The sequence below is a fragment of the Erythrolamprus reginae genome, chromosome 3 (genome assembly GCF_031021105.1).
Source record: "Erythrolamprus reginae isolate rEryReg1 chromosome 3, rEryReg1.hap1, whole genome shotgun sequence".
In the NCBI taxonomy this organism is placed as follows: domain Eukaryota; kingdom Metazoa; phylum Chordata; class Lepidosauria; order Squamata; family Dipsadidae; genus Erythrolamprus; species Erythrolamprus reginae.
Genome location: NC_091952.1, coordinates 176,736,294 through 176,759,610, shown reverse-complemented (window position 1 = coordinate 176,759,610; position 23,317 = coordinate 176,736,294). Strand labels below are relative to the sequence as shown.

The 23,317-nt window shown below is 42.8% G+C and overlaps 1 pseudogene; it reads left to right on the top strand.

Annotated features, from left to right (window-relative positions):
• Positions 1-22,793, top strand: part of LOC139165454 (uncharacterized) — a 186,195-nt pseudogene extending 163,402 nt beyond the window's left edge.
• The last annotated feature ends 524 nt before the right edge of the window (positions 22,794-23,317 follow it).

Here is a 23,317-nt window from a genome sequence, read left to right as displayed (position 1 = left end):
AAACTTGCACATGGGTTTCGGCAGATATGATTTTTATGCCACAAATATTCTGCAAACCTACCGCAGTCTAGCAGTGTAATTTGCAAAAAGAAATAAACAAAATCACAGGCTTGTTAATCTTCATTTAATTTCAGTTGATTAGTCCTGCTCCCAAGATATCTTCCTAAGGAAAATTAATATGATGTGTATGTTTTATTCTACATATTACATTGTCTTATTACATCAGATCTCTCCCTCTCCCTCTCTCGCCCCCTCTATTTCCCTCCCTCCCTCTTGTAGTTTCAACTTATAGTGGAGAGATACAGAAAGTTAGGCAGGAAGGAGAGAGCTATGCAATATATGATTTTTTAAAACATTTTTTTCACTATCTTTACATAAACATCCATACCTATACCATAATATCAAAACCTCGACCTCTCAGCGGCTTTTGATACCATCGACCATGGTATCCTTCTGTGCCGGCTGGAGGGGTTGGGAGTGGGAGGCACTGTCCTTCAGTGGTTCTCCTCCTACCTCTCCGGTCGGTTGCAGTCGGTGTTAGTGGGTGGTCAGAGGTCGACCTCTAGGCTTCTCCCTTGTGGAGTGCCTCAGGGTTCTGTCCTCTCCCCCCTACTATTTAATATCTACATGAAACCGCTGGGCAAGATCATCCAAGGGCACGGGGTGAGGTATCATCAGTATGCGGATGATACCCAGTTGTACATCTCCACCCCATGTCCAATCAACGAAGCAGTGGATGTGATGTGCCGGTGCCTGGAGGCTGTTGCGGTCTGGATGGGTGTCAACAGACTCAAGCTCAACCCTGATAAGATGGAATGGCTGTGGGTTTTGCCTCCCAGGGACAATTCCATCTGTCCGTCCATCACCCTGGGGGGATGTGAATCATTGACCCCCAAAGAGGGTCCACAACTTGGGCGTCCTCCTCGATCCACAGCTCATATTAGAGAAACATCTTTCAGCTGTGGCGAGGGGGGCGTTTGCCCAGGTTCGCCTGGTGCACCAGTTGCGGCCCTATCTGGACCCGGAGTCACTGCTCACAGTCACTTATGCCCTCATCACCTCGAGGCTCGACTACTGTAGCGCTCTCTACATGGGGCTACCTTTGAAAAGTGTTCGGAAACTTCAGATCATGCAGATTGCAGCTGCGAGAGCAATCATGGGCTTCCCTAAGTATGCCCATGTTACACCAACACTCCGCAGTCTGCATTGGTTGCTGATCAGTTTCCAGTCACAATTCAAAGTGTTAGTTATGACCTATAAAGCCCTTCATGGCATCGGACCAGAATATTTCCAGGACCGCCTTCTGCCGCATGAATCCCAGTGACCAGTTAGGTCCCACAGAGTTGGCCTTCTCCGGGTCCCGTCGACTAAACAATGTCATTTGGCGGGACCCAGGGGAAGAGCCTTCTCTGTGGTGGCCCCAGCCCTCTGGAACCAGCTCCCCCCAGAGATCAGAATTGCCCCCACCCTCCTCGCCTTTCGTAAGCTCTTTAAAACCCACCTCTGTCGTCAGGCATGGGGGAATTGAGATATTACTTTCCCCCTAGGCCTATACAATTTATGCATGATATGTTTGTGTGTATGTTTGGCTTTTAAGAAGGTTTTTTAGTTATTTTAAATATTAGATTTGTTATATGCTGTTTTTATTATTGTTGTTAGCCGCCCCGAGTCTATGGAGAGGGGCGGCATACAAACTAACTAACTAACTAACTAACTAACTAACTAACTAACTAACTAACTAACTAACTAACTAACTAACTAACTAACTAACTAACTAACTAACTATCCAACTAACTAACTAAATAACTAAATAAATAAACAAACAAACAAACAAACAAACAAACATACATAATGATATATTTCTGTCCAAATGCTATAAACAAATATCCTAAATTTGTACCTTTTGTACTTTTATCTCCTGTCTGTTTTCCTTCTATATTTCATGCTACTCCATCTCCCTCCATCTCCCTCGCTTCCCTCTACCTTTTTTCTCCCTCTACCACTGTTACCTACTTCCCTCCTATCTGTCTCCCCTTCCTTTCTACTTCCTCTTTCTCCCTCTTATCCTTCCCTGAGTACCTCTAATCCATTTATAGTTAACAGACGAGCAATTCAAAACTCTCACTTCATACCAACATCAGTGCTACTCTTAAACTTATATCATTTCCCTTATCCATATCTATCTATCTATCTATCTATCTATCTATCTATCTATCTATCTATCTATCTATCTATCTATCTATCTATCTATCTATCCATCCATCCTTCTAGGGCAGGGGGAGGCAAAGTTGGCTCTTCTATGACATGTGGCTTTCAACTCCTAGAATTCCTGAGCTAGCATGATAGGCTCAGGAATTCTGGGAGTTGAAGTGCACAAATAATAGAAGAGCCAACTTTGCCTACCACTGTTCTAGGGCAATATAACATGTTACCAATAGCACTTTTTAAACAGAGCCAGAATATTGCCCCCACAATCCGGGTCCTCATTTTACCCACCTTGGAAGGATGGAAGGCTGAGTCAACCTTGAGCCGGTGATGAGATTTGAACCACTGACCTACAGATTTTATTTATTTATTTATTATTTAGATTTGTATGCCGCCCCTCTCCGAAGACTCGGGGCGGCTCACAACAAGATAGAACAAATCATAAATAATCCAAATAACTTTAAAATATTTAAAGATTTAAAAGAACCCCATATACTAACAGACACACACACAAGCATACCATGTATAAAATTGAACATGCCTGGGGGAGGTGTTTCAATTCCCCCATGCCTGACGGCAAAGGTGGGTTTTAAGGAGTTTACGGAAGGCAGGAAGAGTAGGGGCAGTTCTAATCTCTGGGGGGAGTTGGTTCCAGAGAGCCGGTGCCGCCACAGAGAAGGCTCTTCCCCTGGGGCCCGCCAACTGACATTGTTTAGTTGACGGGACCCGGAGAAGGCCCACTCTGTGGGACCTAATCGGTCGCTGGGATTCGTGCGGCAGGAGGCGGTCTCGGAGATATTCTGGTCTAGTGCCATGAAGGGCTTTAAAGGTCATAACCAACACTTTGAATTGTGACCGGAAATTGATCGGCAGCCAATGCAGACTGCAGAGTGATGGTGAAACATGGGCATATCTAGGTAAGCCCATGACTGCTCTCGCAGCTGCATTCTGCACGATCTGAAGTTTCCGAACACTTTTCAGAGGTAGCCCCATGTAGAGAGCATTACAGTAGTTGAACCTCGAGGTGATGAGCGCATGAGTGACTGTGAGCAATGAGTCCCGGTCCAGATAGGGCCGCAACTGGTGCACCAGGCGAACCTGGGCAAACGCCCCCCTCGCCACAGCTGAAAGATGGTTCTCTAATGTGAGCTGTGGATCGAGGAGGATGCCCAAGTTGCGGACCCTCTCTGATGGGGTCAATAATTCCCCCCCCCAGGGTAATGGACGGACAGATGGGATTGTCCTTGGGAGGCAAAACCCACAGCCACTCCGTCTTATCCAGGTTGAGTTTGAGTCTGTTGGCACCCATCCAGGCCCCAACAGCCTCCAGGCACCGGCACATCACTTCCACCACTTCGTTGACTGGACATGGGGTGGAGATGTAAAGCTGGGTATCATTAGCATATTGATGATACCTCACCCCATGTCCTTGGACGATCTCACCCAGCGGTTTCATGTAGATACTAAATAGCAGGGGGGAGAGGACCGACCCTGAGGCACCCCACAAGGGAGAGCCCTCGGAGCCGACCTCTGACCCCCCACTAACACCGACTGTGACTGGCCAGAGAGGTAGGAGGAGAACCACTGGAGAACAGTGCCTCCCACCCCCAACCCCTCCAGCCGGTGCAGAAAGATACCATGGTCGATGGTATCGAAAGCCTCTGAGAGGTCAAGGAGCACCAGGACAGAGGATAAACCCCTGTCCCGGGCCTGCCAGAGATCATCCATCAACGCGACCAAAGCAGTTTCCGTGCTGTAACCGGGCCTGAAACCCGACTGCTGGGGACCTAGATAATCGGCTTCTTCCAAGGACCGTTGGAGCTGGAGTGCCACCACCTTCTCAACAACCTTCTCCATAAAGGGAAGGTTGGAGACTGGACAATAGTTATTAAATACGGCTGGGTCCAGGGAAGGCTTCTTGAGGAGGGGGCACACAAGCGCTTCTTTATAGAGTGTTGGAAAGACTCCCCTCCCCAAGGAAGCGTTGGTAATCTCCTGGGCCCAGCTCCGTGTCACCTCCCTGCTGGCCGAGACCAACCAGGAGGGACACGGATCCAGTAAACAGGTGGCGGAACTCACAGCTCCAATGGCCTTGTCTACTTCATCAGGTGTCACCAGATCAAACTCTTCCCAGACAGGTGGACAAGTACGTGCCCCAGTCACCTCGACTGACTCGTTGTCAGTCGACTCTGTTTTACAATTGGAGTCGAGATCGGCCCGGATCTGAGCGACTTTATCAGCGAAAAACGTGTTAAAATCCTCGGCACTGCTCTGCAAGGGCTCCCCAACTCCCCCCTGGTTAAGAAGGGAGCGGGTCACCCTAAACAGAGTGGCTGGGCGGGATTCCGCTGATGCAATCAAGGCGGCATGGTACGCGCATCTTGCCGCCTTGAGCACCACTTTGTAAGTCTTAATAAAAGCTCTTACAAGTGTTCGATCAGATTCAGACCTACTCTTCCTCCATCGCTTCTCTAGACATCTCTTTTGGCGTTTCAACTCCCGGAGCTCCTCGTTGAACCATGGGGCTCTACGGGGTCTAGCGCCACGGAGAGGTCGCAAAGGCGCAATCCGGTCAAGAGCCTCTGCCGCAGCCCTGTTCCAGGCCTCCGCAAGAGACTCCGCCGAACTGTGGACGAGTGCCTCTGGAAAAACCCCAAGTGCTGTCTGAAAGCCCTCTGGGTCCATCAGGCGTCTGGGGCAGAACATCTTCATTGGTTCTGCCTCCCTGCGGGGAAGGATTGGAGCCAGGAAGTCAAGCCATAGTAGAAAATGGTCTGACCATGACAAAGGCAATGCTTCTAAGCCCCTTAGTCTCAGATCATTACTCAATTGTTCAGAAAGAAATACCATGTCAGGCGCGTGCCCTCCCTCGTGAGTCGGACCCTGTACTACTTGAGTCAGGTCCATGGCTGTCATGGTGGCCATGAACTCCTGTGCCAACCTAGAGGTTTCACCGAGTGACGGCAGATTGAAGTCCCCCAGGACAATGAGTCCGGGGAACTCCACCGCCAACCTGGCTACCTCCTCGAGTAGCACAGGCAGGGCTTTTGACACACAGCTGGGAGGCAGGTACGTGAGAAATAAGCCCACCTGAACCCCTAAGTCCAACCTCATCAAGAGAGACTCACAACCAGCAATTTCCGGAGCAATGAGTCTACGTAGGCAAAGGCTCTCCCTGGCTATAATAGCCACTCCTCCCCCCCTTCCGTGGGGTCGAGGTTGATGCCATATCTGAAACCCGGCTGGGCAGATTTCAGAGAGAGGAACACCTCCCTCTGGGCCCAGCCAGGTTTCAATAATACATGCCAGGTCGGCCTCCTCATCCAGGATCAAATCCCGGATGAGGAGAGCTTTATTGACCACTGACCTGGCATTAAGCAGCAGCAACCTGAGCCCAGGGCCAGAGTTACACTCATCACCAGTACCCAAGATTGGGCTCACAGGGCCAGAACAAGGGACCGTTATTAAGCAACGGTCCCTCGTTCCCCTGGAACAGCTAACTCTGTGGCCCCCGCCATATCTGCCTCTCCCCAGCAACACTGGAATATTCCGACCCTCTGCCACCCCAGAGATCGGTGCCCCTTCCTCCCCTGTCTCCCGAGTGTCAGGTGGGCCAAATCTATCATTCATACTACTATCAGTCATCTCATCCATACCATAACCCCACCCACCCCCACCAACCCAATCATGACAGTCATTCCACTCATACCCACAAGTATATTTATCCCAATCATCCATTAATTTAGAACCCCCAATTATATTAAAAAACGATTAAATTAATAACAATTTAAAATAGCAGTTAATAACAATTTAAAACATTAAAACATATAAAATTATAAATCTGAATAAGTTAATAAGTTAATAAGATAGTATAAAAATATAAAATCAGATCTTAATCAATATCAATCATCAGTCAATCAACCAATCCATGTATGAAGTCCTCTATAGATCTTCCATATAGTCTTAGTCTTAAAGTCTGCTGTTTTTCTATAATCTTGCCACTAGGGGCGCAGTTCTTCTTTGGTCTTAGCAGTAGTTGAGAAGGAGATGGGAAAATGGGAAAATGGGAAAATGGTGGGGGGGGGGAGATGACAAACGATGACAAAAACAGGGGTTAGATGATAAACAATATCCCCAATCTAATTGGCCATGATGATTCTGGCAGTTAATTCCATAATTCTCACCCCCTCTAGTTCTTCTGGTCACATTAGTCTCCATGAGCACTCATACTGGGCGTCTGTCTCCTTCATTTCATTTTATCCCCCCTTGGCACCAGCAGCTCTCACCCACTGGTGCCATGCGGGGGGGGAGGTGTTATTTCTGGACATTCCTCGCCCACCATATCTCCGCAGATGTCCTCCACCACCGACAGCAGGTTGCTCCCACCAGCCTGGATCGTCAGCGGCTTGGTCTCACGAGCAGACAGGGTCACCTCAGTTTCAGCGCTGATCTCTGCTCCACTCCGCTCTGCTCCGTTCCCCTCCATTCCCCTCCTTTCTGTTGACTGTGTATGTACTGTAAGCTTCAGTGGCTTGCTGTACAGCACTCTACCTGCTGCGCCATGACGAAGAATTTATTTTTTTAACTCAAGGACTAGGTAGTTCACAAAATAGACAGGGGGTTTGTCTCATAGATGGCTACAGGGAAGCAAGTGGTTATAGATGATGACTTGTGCATCATAACCTCAGACAAATGCAATGAGCTTAAGTACATAGGGACACAAATTCATAATTGCAGCATATGTGTGATGATTTTATTTTATTTATTATTTGGATTTGTATGCCGCCCCTCTCCGAAAACATCAGAGATGGGTTCCTCCTGGTTGGCACCGGTTCTATAGAGCCATTAGCAAACTGCTGGTGAAATCATGCTTCCATTGGTGGTAGTCTGTGGATGCCACCATTTTTTTGGGAGAAGGGAGATAAATATTTTTTGGAATTTTTTGCTGACTTTTTGTTCTGTGCATATGCAGAAGCTGAGTTTCCAGCACTGTGCATGCACCTCCATCTTGTTTTTGCCTTTTTTTGGTTTATTTTTTAAAAAATTGACACTGCGCTACAGCACAGCCACACAGCATGGGAGGAACCAAAATTTATTATTTATTATTTTATTTATTGGATTTGTATGCTGCCCCTCTCCGTAGACTCGGGGTGGCTAACAACAGCAATAAAAACAGCATATAACAATCCAATATTAAAACAGCTAAAAAACCCTTATTATAAAACCAAACATACATACAGACATACCATGCATAAAATTGTAAAGGCCTAGGGGGAAAGAGTATCTCAGTTCCCCTATGCCTGGCAGCAGAGGTGGGTTTTAAGAAGCTTACGAAAGGCAAGGAGGGTGGGGGCAATTCTAATCTCTGGGGGGAGTTGGTTCCAGAGGGCCGCCACAGAGAAGGCTCTTCCCCTGGGTCCTGCCAAGCGACATTGTTTAGTTGACGGGACCCGGAGAAGACCCACTCTGTGGGATCTAACTGGTCAGTGGGATTCGTGCAGCAGAAGGCGGTCCCTGAGATAATCTGGTCCGGTGCCATGAAGGGCTTTTTCGGTCATAACCAACACTTTGAATTGTGACCGGAAACTGATCAGCAACCAATGCAGACTGCGGAGTGTTGGTGTAACATGGGCATATTTGGGAAAGCCCATGATTCCTCTCACAACTGCATTCTGCATGACCTGAAGTTTCCAAACACTTTTCAAAGGTAGCCCCATGTAGAGAGCGTTACAGTAGTCGAACCTCGAGGTGATGAGGGCATCAGTGGCTGTGAGCAGTGACTCCCGATCCAAATGGTGGTGAGATAAGCTAGGACCCACCCCTGGTACACATATTGGGTGTCATTGCAGTTTGCTACAGATGGCATTGGATTTCTTAATAGGTTACTACAATATGATCAATCGACAACTTTATTAATAAATTTTCCCATTCCAATTTCCATCCAGATGTTGAAGCAAGAGCAATATCCATATATCTGCTTTCAGCTTTATATTGTCAAGCTAAAGTGAATATGCTTTCATTTCCACAGAGAACAGAAACAGGCAGGCTGCTTGTCAAGATGTAACCTATGAATTGTTGGCTGTGCTTATGATAAGTTTAAGGCCGTAGAGGGGAAAGAGTTGACTTCACTGCACCACAAACGTAGAATGAAAATTATATTAACCAAAGAGGCCTTTTCCAGTGGCTGCATTCTGATTCTGCATTTTGATTCTGTAACTCCCTTCTAAACTTTCTCATCAATAATCTGTCAGAATTGTAATAGAAGTTGATGACATAAGCTAGGAAACTTTCTCATGGGAAACTGGTACTGGAAATGCTGGCAAGGGAGACAAAAGAATTGGTAGACATGGATGGAGAAAGGAGTAGGGAACAGGATGATAGCTAGTGATTTAAAGTGGATTAAAGTTTTTTAAAAGTAATTTTCTTAAACATAATTAAAAAGGTAAAAACTGATATACATTGTGAAAAATAAAAGAACAAAGAAAACAGTGGAAGTACAGAAAATAAAAAATCGAAAATAACAATATAGTAAAAAAAATAAAATATATAAAGAACTGATGATCTCCATTATTTGTTTGTTTGTCTGTCTGTCTGTCTGTCTGTCTGTCTGTCTGTCTGTCTGTCTGTCTGTCTATCTATCTATCTATCTATCTATCTATCTATCTATCTATCTATCTATCTATCTATTTATTTGATTTTTATGCCGCCCTTCTCCTTAGACTCAGGGCGGCTTACAACATGTTAGCAATAGCCTTTTTAATAGAGCCAGCATATTGCCCCCACAATCCGGGTCCTCATTTTACCCACCTCGGAAGGATGGAAGGCTGAGTCAACCTTGAGCCGGTGATGAGATTTGAACAGCTGACCTTCAGATCTACAAGTCAGCTTCAGTGGTCTGCAGTACAGCAGTCTACCTGCTGCGCCACCCCAGCTCAATTATGGCCAATGGCAAGGGTTTGTTGATACAAAATATATTGCTAGCCAGGCTGCCTACCCCTGCCTTAAATCTTCATACTTCTATCTCAAGAAAGATGCACTTTCAATATTCTTCTTTTAATAACCCCATAATCCCTTGCAGGATGGGGTCTGAGCCACTGAATGGAGCTCAGTGTTTACTGGCAGGATGCCCTTCCTATCACCAATGCAGAGTTTTGTTCAACAGGTATATTCTCATTGGGCCCAAAGATGCACTTTCAATGCCAAATGGAAGTAGAGATCTCATTAGGGCACATTGGAATTATAACTGAATTCATCTGAACAGCATCAAATTGAGGAACTATGCTGTTTGAGCCGGGTGGGCTCTCCCATAATATTAATTTAGCACAACGAGATATCACAGATTATTTTATTACAGTGATAACAATGATAACTCGCAGTTATGATGCAATTCTTCTACAGTGTAGTCTTTCCCATTGTACAGATAAAAATATGTTGAATCATCCCAGCTCTGCCCTCATGTTGTTCTACATGTTGGGTCTGCATGCTGGCTTGCTTAGTGAATGTTCTCTCCAATTACCCCTCATCCCGGGTCAGAGCCAATAGGAATACACAGATGTGGTCACATGTAAAACTACATTACCCAGAGTGCAATCTAACTGCAATTCCCCTAATGCAATGTCTTAAAGAAACATGTCTTCATACAAGCTAACTATTTCTGTCTGAGGTGACAGCACAGGAACGTTGGATAAAACCAAGTAATAACTTGGTGTCCTCACAGGGTGATTTGATATATCTCAGAATCAGTTATGGACTGTCATGTTTTCACTGGGTAAGGTTGTAGTGAAAGAAATATCCTACATGTAGAAAAACATTAAAAACACAAGATCAGTGATGGGCTCCTATGGTTATGGTTAAGTACGCAGAACTGGTAGAAAAATTTGGGTCAGGTACACAGAACTGGTACAAAAATTTTTAAAACATTTTTTTCCCCCTTCTGGGCTCTGGGTATGTTTTTCCCATTGCAGTAAATGAGGTTGAATGTGTATAATTTTAGAATAGCTGTCCATGTGTGTGTGTGTGTGTGTGTGTGTGTGTGTACATACAGTTTATATAGTAGATAATGTACATTTTTGTGTCCCTGTGTCTAATATGTATGTACGCATATGACATATATACATAGAATTAAATAGTATATTTTGGATGTTCAGTAATAGTAAATAGATAGGGAAATTGTATCTCTTTGAGGCAAGGAGAGGCCAGGCACCCTAGCCCTAACCCTAACCCAAACCCTTGACTTGAGTGATGTCACGTTGGCCACCTTTAAGCCAGTCACATGATGTTTAAGCCACCCCAGGTCACATGATTGTCAATCCACTCCCAACTGGTCACATGGCTGGCAAGCCACACCCACAAAATAAGCCACACCCACAAAGTGGTAGTAAACATTTTTGCAGCCCTTCACTGCACAAGATGTATCATTTGTTAACTCAATGGATGTTCCTTTTGTGATACAGGAGATAAATCATCAGCATGAGACGTTTGAGAATGATAGAATGGATAAGGGTAATCTTTGTGGGGCTAACTTCTAAAACAGTTACAGCAAAATGGTCAGTAGAAATGACTATGTTTGAATACAGTATATACAGTAATTGTCTGCAGATTTGTCAGTAAGATTTTCATTTTAATTACAATTTCTGGTGTTCTAACTCATCTTCCATCATCTCATAGTTGATAGGGCATCTAATTAGCACTGTATATCATATTGTGGTCAATTATAAAATGATATAGAAAGAGTTTGGCTAAGGCAAACTGCTCTATGCCTTTCACATCGTTTTCTTTAAAGGAAATTTTACATAGAATTTTACAACACAAGTTTTCTTTCAGCTACCTATGAAAAACCCCTATGATTATTACATTTTTATTAAAAAAATGTAGTCTGAAGATGTTAGATATCTTTCTGATTGCTGACCCCGTTAAGGTCTTGAAATAACAGATTGGTTTAATTCCTCAAGCCAAAGAGAATCTGTAGCATCTTAAGTATTTTCCATATTTCATGCACTGATGTGCCTATAGAAAGTACAAAAAGGAAAAAAAAATCCCAAGAAAGTAGTTTTAAATGTACCAAGCTAAGGTTTACTTAATTAGAACCTTGAGGCAATAAAGGGAGCCTTTTTTAAATTCTGTGAATCTTAATATGCTAAATAATGCAAAGCTTCAACTCTTCAAGCATAAGACACACATCTGGCCGCTTAACATTTAAATTACAGGGGGAAAAAAATCCCTTCTAATTCTGTGGTGAATGTCTTGAAGAAAAGGATGGCGAATGTATCACAACCAAATTTAATTTCATTTTAGACTTTCATCGTGTTTAATTGCGCAGCATTTTGCCAGCCTCTCCTTCTTTTATTTATGACACATTTTCTTTTTTCCTTCTGTAATTTTATTGATCTTTAATTTAAGCAACTCCTCACTGTTTATGGCTGTTGAAGAATTACACTGCATTCTACTAGGAAATCTATCTAGAGTTAAAAGTAATGAGCTCAGTGATACAGAAAATAAAAGAAAGAATACAAGCTAAAAAAAAAAAAAAGCCCCTCCACAAATTAAAGTCACCCAACTCACAAGAAAATGATTAAACAATGCTATTACATTTATTTTCATTTCAGCTTTTCACATGGATGCTTTCATCCTTCTTATCCTTTCATTTCTACCAGAGTATTATGTGCTATACAGCTTCCTAGGCAAAATACATACTTCCAACTATACAGCACATTTTGCAAAATACATACCATGCATTCATGTATAGTTGGAAAAGCAGCCAGTGGTACATTTTTATTTATTATTTTTATTTATTTATTTGTCACGAGTGTGTATGATTACAGATAAAGTATAAACATGATTGTGAATATATATGTAAGTAATACAAGTCTGTTTATGAGTACATGATATGTTATGAATACATGAGGACCGGGGTGGGCAGCAGGCAGGACGGGGTGGAACACAGTTCCACCCGTGGAAATGAAGATGCATGTGCAGCTCCAGCTGATTGGCGGCTGTCACTTCTTGGATTACTGATCTAGGCTTGACTCTCCTTTTTCCCCACTGCTGCTGCTGCTGCTACTGCTGCGTCTGCGCTCCTTGCTTTTTTCCTCTTTCCTCCTTACTGGCCTTGGATGAGCTTTCCTCTCTCCTGCCCAGCTCCCCTCCAGCCTCATGCAGCCACCTCCCACATGAGGTGCAAGCAGAAGGCATGGGTGGAAGCGGTGCTGGTAGCATTTATGCTTCTGGCAGAACCCATTTGCCTAGCTACCCAGCCTGAGGTGGGGGGGGGGGCATCCCAGGAAGGAGAGCGTGGGAAACACGAAGCAAATTGTCACCCAGCGAGCGACACTAATAAGGTTGTAAGTCAAGGACTTAACAGTTCACTTGAACGATGATGATCGCTCAAGCCACTCCCACTTGGTCACATGGCTGGCAAGCCACTCCTACCCAGTCACATGACCATTAAGTCACTCCCACAAAATAAGCCACACCCACAGTGTAGCAGTAAAAATTTTGGCTGCCCATTACTGATGGGGATGGTAAGATATGGATGATAGGCAAGCTGGTGTGCTTAAGCATGCCCTTTACAGACCTCTTAGGAATGGGGTGAGGTCAATGGTAGACCATCTAAGGTTAAAATTTTGGGGGTTTGGGGAAGAAACTACAGAGTCAGGTAATGTGTTCCAGGCATTGATCACTCTGTTGCTGAAGTCATATTTTATGCAATCGAGTTTGGAGTGGTTTATCTTAAGTTTGCATTTATTGTGAGTTGTGTATTGCTGCAGCTGAAGCTGAAGTAGTCACTGATAGGTAGGACATTGTAGCAGATAATTTTGTGTGTTACACTAAGGTCAGATTGAAGGCGGCATAGTTCTAAATTTTCTAGGCTCCAAATTTCAAGTCTGGTGGCAGACTTCTGTGGCTTTAGTTGCAATAACCAATACAGAGTCAAGGATGACATTGAAAACTTTCTTTATGAATCAGAAGAAAGGAACTTGGTCTATTGAAGTGCTTTTTTTCCTCTGAAATGAAGAAAACAGATTTCTGTGAAACTTCATTGTAATGGGCACAAATACAAAAACAACATCAACATGTCAATTTACATCATTTGACTAATGGTTACATTTTGTAACACACTTTAAAAAATATTAGTTGCTACAATTAATCCTCCCCTGGGCATAGAGTGCTTAGTCCAAAATTATTTTCCTCTCCTCAAATCTTCAATTTTTATTAGTTTATTACGTACCAACCAATCAATGTCATCTCTTAGAGATCATGTAACTAGATGGGTTTTTTCTCTATGGAAATCTCTCCCCAACTTGATCATTCAGGTCTTCCCACAATAGACCCATCACTGCTGTAATTAAGAGTTAGCTTGTGGCAAGACGGAGGGCAAATACATTTAATAGATAAATAAAATTATTGTAAGACCTTCAATCTTTGGCATTTTAGCATTAGCATTTAAATTTATATACCGCTTCATAGTGCTTTTACAGCCTTCTCTAAGCGGTTTACAGAATCAGCATATTGGCCCCAACAATCTGGCTCATTTTACCAACCTTGGAAAGATGGAAGGCTGAGTCAACCTTGAGCATATTGAGATTCGATCTGCCAAACTGCTGGCAGTCGGTGATCAGCAGAAATAGCTTGCAGTACTGCACTCCAACCACTGCAACACCGAGGCTCTTAACTGCTGGTCATCTTCTTTTCTTTCCTTCAATTATTTCTGACAACCTAAACCTCTCAAGTGAGTTAGGTCTTTGAACAATATGTCCAAAATATGATAATTTTTTTAAAGGTCGTTTATGCCTCAAGTAAGATATGTTGATTTGTTCAAAGACCCATTTGTTTTCTTCAGTACCTGCCATGTTCTCAGAATTGAGAGGCCAGGCACTTAAATGCCTGGCCGACAGTTGCAGAGGCGTGGGTTAACTTGGGATCTCTCTCTTGGCTGGCATTGTCGCGTGATAGCGCAAGAGTGCCCAGCGTCACTTCCGGGTTGTGCAGGGCTGCTGGTAGGCGTGGGCGGGCCTACAGCCCTATTTTAGGGCTGGCTCACCTCTCACGCCATCCTTTCCAGCTTGTCTGCCTTCTCTGCAGACACCCACCCGCCCTTCACTCAATTCAGAGTGTTTTAATAGTTGCCTATTTCTGGGGCCGAGTAGGAATTTTTTGCAATCGCAACACGATTTAGTCAAGATTGTTTTTTCGCCTACTCCATCCTGATGAGTGGGGGGGAATTTGGTTAGGGGGTGCATCTGTTTTGGAAATATACTCTCGTTTCTACAATCTGTTGCTTAATCTTGGTCACTGTATGGCAGAAACGGGGCAGAAAAGGATATTAGTAGATTAGATTAGATTGAGTATTGATTTATTCGATTTGTATGCCGCCCCTCTCTGGAGACTCGGAGGGGCTCACAACACAAAACATGGTACAAATCCAACAATAAAAAGCAATTGAAAACCCTGAATATAAAAAACAATCATACATCTCAGATTAAACCTTGCGTAAAATGGGAAACGGCTCGGGGGAGTCAATTTCCCCATGCCTGATGGTAGAGGTGGGTTTTGAGGAGTTTGCGAAAGGCAAGGAGGGTGGGGGCAATCCTAATCTCCGGGGGGAGTTGATTCCAGAGGGTCGGGGCCGCCACAGAGAAGGCTCTTCCCCTGGGTTCCACCAAATGACATTGTTTCGTTGACAGAACCTGGAGAAGGCCAACTCTGTGGGACCTAACTGGTCACTGGGACTCGTGCAGCAACTGTTTGTTCTCCCTTGGTCATCTTTTAGAAGATGATGGGCTCCCCCATTACACAACTCATGCTGCCTACCTGGTCAGAATGGTGGAAAGGGGGTGCCCTTGGGGCTCACCTACGTCATTTCTGGTTCTGGGTCATGGGGAGGAGCCCTCCTATAGGCTTAGGGAGTGGCTTATACGGAGGAGCATAGGCTGTTCATGCCTTGCCCTGACCGGGCAAGGAGTTACACCCATTAGTTGCCCAAGTATGTTTTATTTATTTATTTATTTATTTATTCGATTTGTATGCCGCCCCTCTCCGAAGACTCGGGGCGGCTTTTGTGAGGAAATTCCACCCCATTTAGTGACCTCTGCTGGTCTTTCTGTAAATATGTTAATAAAGTAACCCCCTTTTACCTAGCTCAGTGTCTGAGTGCTCATTTCACGTCTGATGCAAATCATGTCTAACACCCAAATTTGAAAGGATCAATACTTTTTCTATCCTGTCTCATTATCAAGTTGCTTTCATTATGTGTCAAAAGGAATTACCATTGTCTGCAAGATTCTGATGTTTGTAGACATATGCTGGCATCTGAATATCTTTTCCAAGGATTTCACTGGGAATGTCCCATGAATAGAAAATTTTCAATTGCAGATACCAGAGTAGTGTCATTGACCAATTATTGATGGGTTTTTCCCTTCAATTTTAAAACCACCTTCATCTTCTTCCAATTCATTTTCTCTCAATATAGTCTGCATATAGATTGAATAAATAAGGGCAAAATATATAGCCTTCTGTCATTGCTTACCAATCTGGAACCAGTCCATTTTGTTCTGTCTGGATTGTAGTTTTCTAACCTGTGTCTAATTCTTGCACGAGAAAAATTAAATGTCCTAGAACTGCTATTTTTCTAAGAATGTTCACTGAAATCAAAGGTCATTTAGCATCTGCTGATTTAAAAAATAGCGCCGGTGGACCTCACTCACCGGCGCCTTTTGCTGGAGGGCTAGGGAAGACACAGGACACATGGCGTAGCCGCCATGTTTTCTCAGCCGAAATCTCGCGAGATCGCGAGATTTCGGCCAATGATAAGGCCAGGGTGGCCTGATCAATGATGTGTCCGGGCGGGGCCTGCCAGCCCTATAAAGGGGCGGGCAGGCCCGGGCTCAGCCTGTTCACCCGGACCGTCATTGCAAGCAGACACCCGCCCGCCCTCCCTATTTTTACAGTGTGCTACTCTGGGTCGCCCTTAGGGGGCCGAATAGGAATTTTTGGCGGTCTGGCCTCTTAGCTATGGCCGTTTTTTCTCCTATTCCACACTGTGGAGAGGGATAAGCGGTTAGGGGGTGCTTGCACCTGTTTAGGTTAATAGGCTTGCCTTTGGTCATTTGGGTAGGCAGGTTAGGGGCGGAAAACTGGGTGGTGGTTTAGCAACTGCGTGTTCTCTGTTGGGCATCTTTGGGGATGATTGACAGGTTCTCTCCAAGCTTGTGGTTTTGGCGACCTGAGCAGTTGGGGGGAACCTGTCTTTGGGTCCCGCCCATTTAAGTCCCCTTCTAGGGGTTAGCCGGTGGGACCTCCCACATGCAAGTGCATGGCAACAGTCTCAGGTGAGGGAGGGGTCCCTCACCTGGATTAGCATGGAGCTACGCCCATAAGTTGCCCCGGAATTTTATTCTACGTCATTTTCCGCCCCGGAAGCAATTGTTTGACCCTGCAGGTCCTTGTTAGGGTCAGAGTTAATTATGCTAATTATGCTAATTTAATTAATAAATTATGCAAATGTATGTTAAATAAAATGACCCAGTTTTAAATCCAGCTCTTGTGTCCGTGTCGTTACTCCGCGTCTCCTGCAAAATGTCTTTCTCACTTATCCAGGATGCACCATCAAAAACATCTGATTCTTTATGGTCATTTGTAAACCCAGTTTGAACAATTGGCATCCATGTGGGGCATTAATCTGCATTAATGCATAAGCCTAAGTATTATTTTGCTAATGTATAAAGTTAAGAATATTATGCAATAGTTTTCACTATTAAGACACTATTAAGTCAGCATCCTTTGGTATTGATCTTTGGTCTTTTGCCATCTGTTGGTTACTGTGTCATTCTCCAGATTTGCTGGTATATCTTGATCATAACTAAATTCTTTCTACATTGTTCATATATCTATAAATATTCCATCAATTCTTATTGCCTTCTGATTTGGTAATATCATCGACTGTGCTAGATGTGCATCTAATTAAATGGTATTTCTCTTTGAAGTTGACATTTCTACCTACAGAATTTCAGCATATTCTTTCCATTTTTGTTTGACCTTCTTGAAATCAGGTACTATCTATTCATTGTTTTTCTTTTGTGTCATTTCAAATTTGGAACCTTCTTTTGAGTTTGGGAATTTTTTGGAAGACTTCTTTTTTTAGCATGACTCTTTTCATCTCTCATATTTTTGTAGATGTTGTAGTATTACTAATTGTCTATTCTGATAGTTTTCTGAATAATTTGTTAAGATCCTTTCTGAGATTTTTATCTTTCTTGGTTTTGGATTTTATTCTCTTCTAAGTAATTTCTACTGTTAATTCTGACATCCAGTTTGCTTTCAGCCTCAAATTTATCCTGAAACTTACCTGACAAAGGCTTAAAATATATTTTATTCCTGGTACTCTCTACAATGCCATTATTCTACTAACACATTCATATTATGAATATTAAATTAAATTACATCAATCATTAAAATATTACTACATCTGCGGAAAAAGATAATTTATAGTGTTTTTCTTTTTAACATTGGATTATTTCCAACAACATTAGTTAAACAGTGGTACAGAGGCAGTATATCAAATAATAGATTAATAGCCTAATGCATGCCTTTAAGAATAAAATTCCATAACCTTCTGTCTGGAGCCCCTGAGCCATTTTTGGTGGTCTCTGGGACCCAGAGAGTTTCAGAAAAAAAGTAGTATGTTCCTGCACTGTTTTCTCTTTTAAGGAAAACGGTGAGAAAGGGGAAGGGGCATAACTCTTTTTGAGGGACTGAAGAGACCCAAAGTGATGGGCTTGTCCATGCCTTTTTGGTAACAGTGTCGAAGTGGTTGCCACTGCCTTGTGGAAATTTTTATAGAGACTTATTGAGATTGAAGCATAGAAACATAGAAGTCTGACGGCAGAAAAAGACCTCATGGTCCATCTAGTCTGCCCTTATACTATTTTCTTTATTTTATCTTAGGATGTATATATATTTATCCCAGGCATGTTTAAATTCAGTTACTGTGGATTTATCTACCATGTCTGCTGGAAGTTTGTACCAAGGATATACTACTCTTTCAGTAAAATAATATTTTCTCATGTTGCTTTTGATCTTTCCCCCAACTAACTTCAGATTGTGTCCCCTTGTTCTTGTGTTCACTTTCCTATTAAAAACACTTCCCTCCTGGACCTTATTTAACCCTTTAACATATTTAAATGTTTTGATCATGTCCCCCCTTTTCCTTCTGGCCTCCATACTATACAGATTGAGTTCATTAAGTCTTTCCTGATATGCTTTCTTTCTTTCTTTCTTTCTTTCTTTCTTTCTTTCTTTCTTTCTTTCTTTCTTTCTTTATTTATTTATTCATTCATTCATTCATTCATTCATTTATTTATTTATTTATTTATTTTTTAGATTTGTATGCCGCCTCTCTCCGCAGACTCGGAGACCTTCCACCATTCTTGTAGCCCGTCTTTGGACCCGTTCAATTTTGTCAATATCTTTTTGTAGGTGAGGTCTCCAGAACTGAACACAGTATTTCAAATGTGGTCTCACCAGCACTCTATATAGCGGGATCATAATCTCCCTCTTCCTGCTTGTTATACCTTTAGCTATGCAGCCAAGCATCCTACTTGCTTTCCCTACCGCCTGACTGCACTGTTCACCCGTTTTGAGACTGTCAGAAATCACTACCCCTAAATCCTTTTCTTCTGAAGTTTTTGCTACCACAGAACTGCCAATACAATACTCAGATTGAGGATTCCTTTTCCCCAAGTGCAAGATTGGGTGTTAATTTATTGAAAAAGGGGGCATACATAACAGGAGTAGGTTCCTCCCAGTTCAAACCAGATTGTCTGAACTGTTAGTGACCCGCTGGTGACGTGATATTAGCATCATGGATCTGGTTTGGTCGGTGCTGGTCCATGGGCACTGCCATCTTTTTTTGGAATTTTTAGCAATTTTTCCCATCTTTGGATTGCTTCTCCATTTGAAAAGCAGCCCTCCCACCCATCCCTGGGTTCATACTGACCTTTATTTCTTCACCTGAAGCACAGCTGATCAGCTCCTCAGCTGTGTTTTGGGCTGAACCCTGCTTCTGAGCATGTGCAGAAGTGAAAATGAATGAGGGGACACGCCAACACCAGTGGAGCAAATGTGCATGCGTGAAACATCGTGATGCAAATCAGTGGTGGAGGTAAGTGGAACCCACCCCTGGTGCATAAACGCACCAGAGTGTCTACCGTCCCTGTCCTACTGTCCCCATTTATTTTTACTCATTTCATGTGCTCATTCCATGTTTATACTAATAATAATAATAATAATAATAATAATAATAATAATAATAATAATAATAATAATTTATTGGATTTGTATGCCTCCCCTCTCTGTAGACTCAGGGCGGCTAACAACAATGATAAAAACAGCATGTGACAATCCAATAATAAAACAGCTAAAAACCCTTATTTATAAAAACCAAACATACACACAAACATACCATGCATAACTTGTAATGGCCTAGGGGGAAGGAATATCTCAACTCCCCCATGCCTGGTGGTATAAATGAGTCTTGAGTAGTTTAGGAAAGACAGGGAGGGTGGGGGCAATTCTAATCTCCGGGGGGAGTTGGTTCCAGAGGGCCGGGGCCGCCACAGAGAAGGCTCTTCCCCTGGGGCCCGCCAAATGACATTGTTTAGTTGACGGGACCTGGAGAAGGCCAACTCTGTGGGACCTTATCGGTCGCTGGGATTCGTGCGGTGGCAGGCAGTTCCGGAGGTAATCTGGTCCAATGCCATGTAGGGTTTAAAGGTCATGACCAACACTTTGAGTTGTGACCGGAAACTGATCGGCAGCCAATGCAAGCCACAGAGTGTTGAAGAAACATGGGCGAATCTTGGAAGCCCCACGGTGGCTCTCGCGATCTGAACTCATGCCTGTTATCTCCTACATGTTTGTCAAACAAACAAACAAACAAATAAACAAACAAACAAACAAACAAAAACATAAATAGATAGGTAAGTAAGTAAGTAAGTAAGTAAGTAAGTAAGTAAATAAATAAATAAAGTGTTCATTTTTTAATTCATTGAATTTTTTTCATTCATCTCAATGGTTTTAGGTTTAGATATGTAAAGGACTGAAGTGCTATTGATTTAAAAAAAAAATGCTTAATTTTGACTGAGTCACGTCCATTACTATTTACTTTAAAACAAACAAGCAAGCAAGCAAAAGCACCATCGTTGGGAAAAAAAGTATAGGATACATTTCGAGGATGAGTGATTTTCAGGGCCATCCAGGGGACTTCTATAACTCAGTCTAATTGCTGCTATTTTGGCTCTTTTGTTTGCATGAAGCAGTGACATCTTATTTGATGCTGATCAGAGCATTGTGCTGTGTGCAATTCAGTTATTAATATGTTGTTATTAAAGGGCAGAAAATGTTTCTGAAGATGGTTCCAGGCGTCACACCCTCCTGTCTTTGACTTGAATGGTTTTGAGTCATGTGCATGATCAAACAGAGCCCAGTGAATGATGCTCATGTACACAGTAATTCATTTAATGCTTTCTGTGTTGCACCTTCGGCGTAACAATGCAGATGCTTACTCAATGTGTGCCTTGAGTATCTGCACTTTGCAGGTGAATCTGTTTTGAAATAGCTAAGGCTTTTCACACTGCCGCTGCCTAAGTTGCAGGGCCTACTACTGGGATGGATATTAGAAAACCTTAGGGGAACAGGCAAAGGGGAAATAAAAGATGCATCCATTTTACGCTTATATTTTAGAAATATAAAAATAAGAGCATAACACCTAGAAATAAATAGCATGACAAAGTAATGACAGTGGCACATTGGAATATCTGCAAGAAATATCATTTGTCTGCAAGCAAGACAGATGTGACCACAAAATGGAAAAAAAGTAACTCTTTCTTTACTAAACTACAAAACAACCTTTGTTTCTGGGTGCATTTAGATAAATTATACAAAGTTTCTCAGATAGAAAGTTACCTTTGATGATTTCTGCTCTGAAGCAAAATTGACCAGGTAACAAAGTCAAACCGCCAGAAACTTATTTCCTAATCGTTCAGATGGTCTTAAAGCAATTGTAGCCTAAAATGGTGATGCAGTGGTTAGAATGCAGTATTGCAAGCAAACTTTGCCCACATACCAAGAGTTTGATGCTGACCAGCTGAAGGTTGACTCAGCCTTCATCCTTCCAAGGTCAGTAAAATGAGGACCCAGATTGTTGGGGCCAATATGCTGATTTTGTAAACTTCTTAGAGAGGATTATGTGGTATATGAGTCTAAGTGCTATTGTTATTGCTAACTGTAACATTGGGGAATCCTTGGTGCTCTCAATGCTCGTGAGTGAGGGGGTTTGTTCCCTGTTTATGTACAGTAGCTTACGCTACCATACTGTGTATAAAGAGGCAGCAACCCACATGAGCACTGATTATATTACTTAGACAGGTAATTAAACAGCTGTAAGCAAATCACCAAGTTCAAAGAGCACAAAGGCTCCAAAGTACAGCCCTGAGCTACATATATTCTCTTCTATTGAAATGTAACATTGATAAATTCAGCACCTTTGCAAGATCTAAGATGAATCATTGTTAATGAAATTTCCTTGTGTTCTGTCGGGCTCTCTGGTACACTCCTCCCAAAAATTCACAGGTACAAATTTCAGACACACACATGTTTGAAAATTCAAAACAATGTTCTTTATAATGAAAATTCACTTAAACTAAGCCCTCTTTTTGTAGAGCAAAGAGCACTCGACTCCAAACAAACTGGTAATTTGTACAAGTCCCTTATCAGTTCTGTGATACTTAGCTTGCAGCTGTGAGGTAATTCACAGTCCTTCTTCTTTCACAAAGTGAAACACACTTTGCTCTGGTTTAGTTTCAAAGCGGGGGGAAATCAGCACACAAAGATCAAAGTCAGCAAAGCAGGCAGGAAACACAACGATCAGATAATCCTCCACAATGGCCAAACCCACAGGCTACTACTTATAGCAGCCTCACTAATTACCACAGCCCCACCCAACCACAGGTGGCCTCATTTTCTTTGATAATAATCTCTCAGTTGTTGTTGTCTATGCATCGCTCTCCGCATGCGTGGCTGTATCATTAACTCTTGTTCTGAATCCAAGGAGGAGCTAGATAATTGATCTCCTTCTGACCTGTCTGCCACACTCTCCTCCTCCCTGTCATTCATGTCTTCTTGGTCAGAGGAGCCTTCATCAGCAGACTCCACTGGGGGCAAAACAGGCCTGCAACATATGGATGTCTCCCCCACATCCACAGTCCTTGGGGCAGGAGCTGGGCCAGAGCTAACCACCACACCTTGGTAGTTATCAGTTTAAATCCTCCATATTGCAGAATGAACAGGATTGTTTTAAAACAAATATAGTTGTTCTAAAAATAGGCAATTTGAGTAAGGAGCCCTAAGGTCTCCTGCTTGCTATTTTCAGCTATTTCAAGAATGTTATTTATGAATGTTAATTTCAGATGAAGAAGAATGATCAACATGATGTGGTTGTGCCAAGCAGTTCTAAGATCAGACCTGATGCTGATGATGGAGTATTACGGTCTTATCAGGAGGAGTTGGAGAAACATAGATTCTCTGTGTGGTGAGTCAACCTATGTTTTGATGGTTTATTTCTGTTTGTTTGTTCGTGGAGAACTATGTAAAATGTGTTTGGGATAGTGAAAAATAGGGGCAAAACTTTCTAAGGCAACGTGACAGTTGAAACAAGTGGTGATTTAGTACCAGAGCTGTTCATCATTTCAAGAATCAGAAAAATACATTTCATTTCTCCTGTTGCTGGAAGTGATGCCGTTTGAATAAGCCATAAAAATGAGTTCCTGGCCATTTGTGGTTATTAAAGGCCCCTGGGCACTTCTTTGAAAAGGGTAGCTGCTAGAGTAACAGTTCTAACCACAATATTCTTGCCAAATCCTAATTTTATAATCTGCCTGCTTCAGTTTTGCCTGGGGTTTTCAGATAAAACTTCCTGCCTCCTCCATTCCCGTTTTCATCTTCACCCAAAAGTGTTTCCACCACCTATTAAGAAATCATCATAAACCATTTGAAATAGATAATCACTGCAAAAGTAATTTTCACTTTATTTTGAAAAGAGGAGAGGGGCACAAAAACT